This window comes from Pinus tabuliformis, chromosome J (assembly GCF_031772625.1).
Source record: "Pinus tabuliformis cultivar Carrire ecotype Pingquan chromosome J, CPIR1, whole genome shotgun sequence".
NCBI classification, from domain to species: Eukaryota; Viridiplantae; Streptophyta; class Pinopsida; order Pinales; family Pinaceae; genus Pinus; species Pinus tabuliformis.
In genome coordinates, this window is record NC_142295.1 from 6,630,382 (window position 1) to 6,634,239 (window position 3,858).

At 39.8% G+C, this 3,858-nt stretch overlaps 1 pseudogene; it reads left to right on the forward strand.

Annotated features, from left to right (window-relative positions):
• The first annotated feature begins 244 nt into the window (after window positions 1-244).
• Window positions 245-3,637, forward strand: LOC149225152 (putative E3 ubiquitin-protein ligase BAH1-like 1; annotated as a pseudogene).
• Window positions 3,638-3,858: the final 221 nt, after the last annotated feature.

Below are 3,858 nucleotides of genomic sequence, written 5' to 3' on the forward strand. Positions count from 1 at the left end.
AGGGATAGCAGAAGTGGCGTCTGGATCTGGTATCCCTAGTGCAGTTTTCAATCTGGCGACGACTGCCCTATTGTCAACAGAAAAATCAGGGATAGCAGAAGTGGCGTCTGGATCTGGTATCCCTAGTGCAGTTTTCAATCTGGCGACGACTGTAATTGGTGCAGGAATTATGGCACTGCCTGCAACAATGAAAGTTTTGGGTCTGCCATTATGCTTTGCAGTGATAATCCTGATGGGTATTCTCTCTGAACACAGCATCCTCCTTATTTCTTTATATTTAACACGGAAGAAAATGTATCAGTTTCGTATGTTGTAAGACCACCTTCATTTCCCGTTAAATGACAGGGTTTTTATACAATTTCCGCTGATGGATCGTGTTTCACTCTTGTTTTAAAGGTTTTGACCATGAAGTTTGGGGAGAGATTTGCCGAGTATCTACACGGAGAGGATGAGCATTTTCTGGACAAATGTTCACACCTCGAATACAAACGGCTGAAGAAGGTACTGAAAAAGTGTCGTGATGGATACTTGCATGACGGCATGGGATCGGACTTTGAAGCAGGGCTTTACAGTTCACAAACGACGGAAAACGAAGACGTAATCTGCGGGGAAACAGCCAAAGGCATTTCCAACTCATGTGATTCATTCAGCACATGTTCATCGGAAACTTGTGCAGGTGTTTAAATCTAATTAATGCCGTCCATTTTTTGTTTATTATGGATACGGAATAGCATTTTGTGTTCTCGGATTCAAATATTTGAAGTTCATTTTCAGTACGGAGGAGGTTTGAAGTCAATATACATCTTTATCTTGTGGAAGGCATTGTGCAAACCTTCTGTAATTTCAGAAGATTACAAGCGTTTTGTCAAAATACTAATCAAAATGGCCAGCTGTTTCGGGCTGAACGTTTCTAACTTTTCTTTTTCGTATGTGTCCTCTTGCAGTCTGTGATAGAATTTTCTTCTACGAGCTGACAAAAGAAGAGTCTGCTATAGTGGGTTGCTTCAGTTCCCGTGCCAGACGTTTGTTGCATCTGCATCTTGCGTCTGGTTTTCAAAGGTACCTGTGGCGAGTTAAACACTTCTTTGCTGATGATCATGAAGCAATGATTCGAGAAGGCCGGCATTTAGTCAGCTATGTGGCGATGAATGCCATTGCGATCCGAAAGATTCTGAAAAAGTATGACAAAGTAAGTTCAGAAACGACGTCGTTTATGTTACAATTGTTTGTTTTCTTGGATTGGAAAAAATTGCTATGTTTCACCACACCCACATTCATAGTCAAGGTCCACTACTTTTTATAGCAGTATCAACCGCGCGGTCGCATTTAGCCCGTTGGGGCAGGTGGTCCCATGGAAGGCATAGGAGAACTCGGGAAATTGAGAGGAATAAAACCCAGACGCTCAGCGTCTAAAATACCATTTAACTGCTTTTTACCCCAGAACTTAGTTCAACCCGATTGCTGATTTTTAACCTTTAAAAACATTCGGCTATGAAATTTGTGGAGACACCTATCGTCTATTCGCTCCCACAAATTTCTAATTTCATTTCGAGTTCCTGATTGCCAAAATCTCACTCCTCTGTGCTTACTTTCAACCGTCAGAAGGGATCCTTCCAAGGAAAATATGACCTTGGAAGGGATCTCCTTTACATCTGAATGTATTACTCAACTATTTTCGGTTTGAGAATGTTAATAATGTGGTATTGTCATTTTTGAATGCAGGTTCATAGCTCAGTCAATGGCCGGAATTTCAAGACAAAGTTACAGGCTAAACATATAGAGTTATAGAAGTCACCTTGGTTAATTGAATTGATTGCGTTTCAGATCAACACAAGAGATTCGGAGCATGGACATATTAGTGATATTTTTCCTGAATGCTCATGCGACTTTACTGCCAGTGATCCTGTTCTTACATGCACATTGCCTGATTCTATGAAATTGGAGTTTAGCCTCACATGCCCTATCTGTTTGGTAAGTTCAAACTCTGTTGGCATTTTTAGTTGTTGTTCTTCTCCAGTAACAAGTACCTACAGTACCGAGGCTCTGATCTAGAGTTGGCTTTTCTTATCTGGTAGCTTCAAGCGAATGTAATGCAGTAAGCTAAGCCCCGTGCAAATATAATATTTTTTTTTTTCTTCTGTTACTGGATTAGCGTTAGGGACATACATGGTGTTTTGTGTAATTTCATATTCCATGCATTGAGGTGTCAGTTACCATGGTTTTATGTATCCATTCCATTAGAGATCTGCACAGTTATTGGGGAGAGATTGTGTCCTAGTGCAGCATGTTTAGAAGTCAGGTTTGCCACTATGAAGATATGAGACTATCGGCAAAAAACAAAAATACAAGGTAGGAATGTTTGATACTAAAGTCAATTTGATTGTATGGATTTCTCACCATGGCCTGTATGGAGTTCCCAAATTAATGTTAATGCCTTTGCCCAATAAAAGTTATGTTTGAGCCCTAAGACTCTTTAGCTCAAAACCTGTAAAACTCTAATTCTTAAATTGATTTATCGTTCTGCGGTTTGACCTATGGAGCATCTTGGGTTTTCCCTGCATGTGTAAAAATGTGGGTGTGCATACTGAGCATTGAGCAACCTAGCAACCATGTTTATCTGTTACATGCTAGAAAGGAGAGCTTCAACATAAAAAACAGTATTAGTTGACTTCGCTATTTAATGCGTAGAGACGTTTCTTCCCTTGTTAGTAAGTGTTCACGATGTTCCGAATTTTATTATCTTGCAGGATATAGTGTTTGATCCTGTTGCATTGGGGTGCGGACATATTTTCTGCAAAAATTGTGCGTGCACAGGGGCATCAATACCAACAATTGAAGGGGTCAAAGCGGCCAATCCACGCGCTAGGTGCCCAATATGCAGACAGGTATTGCTGGAGCTGTTTGCCTTTAGATTTTAAAAGAGTGCACTCCCGATGACTGCTGAGTTTGGTTTATCATTTTAAACAATACTTGATCCATCTCTTGGAAGTTGAGTTATGGACATACAAAACAGAGAAAAGCCATTGAATTCTGTAAGTGTGAATGCAGATGGGGGTTTATGCTGATTCTGTTCATTTGCCCGAGTTAGGCTTGTTGGTGAAGAAAAGGTGCGAATACTTGTCCTGTTCTAATGGTTGTTATTTGTTTTGACATTGGAACATTGTCCTGTTCTAATGGTTGTTATTTGTTTTGACATTGGAACATTGTATGACTTCAAATAATGAAATAGTTTACATATGACTCATATATCCTTTTGTGATGGTTTAAACCAGCAGATGCAGGGGCTATTGGAAGGAAAGATTGCATACAGAACGGGCAGAGAGAATAAAACAAGCAAAGGAACATTGGGATCTACAAACACGATTTGTATTAGGCTATTTATGACTTGTGCCACAGGTTTTTGCATGGTCTTCAAGGGATCGAAGCCCCTCTCTGAGAGCAACAGGAGGTTTGTCATCTTGACTATCACTGTTTTGGTTTTTCTTTACATGGGATCTACTTTGATTCCCAATATTTGGGTAGCTTTTCAGTTCACAGGAGCAACCACAGGTCTATCTTTAGGTTTCATATTTCCTGCTTTGATAGCCCTGAGGTCTCACCCCAACCAACGAGAGGAAAGCTTAGGATTAAGGAAGAAGATTCCCATGTTTTTAGGATTCTTCATAGTGTTCCTTGTCAGATGGTTATGACTTTTGCACTAAATATATACTGTTTTTTTTTTTAAATCTTTTGGAGATTAAATAAATCATTTCTTTAGGCCCCTCTTATTTTAGGCCAGTAATTTCATGCTTCAAGAGTTGCAAACTTTATTAAACTAGGAAATTAGTAACAGAGGTCTCAGGTGAAAGAGGTAGTACA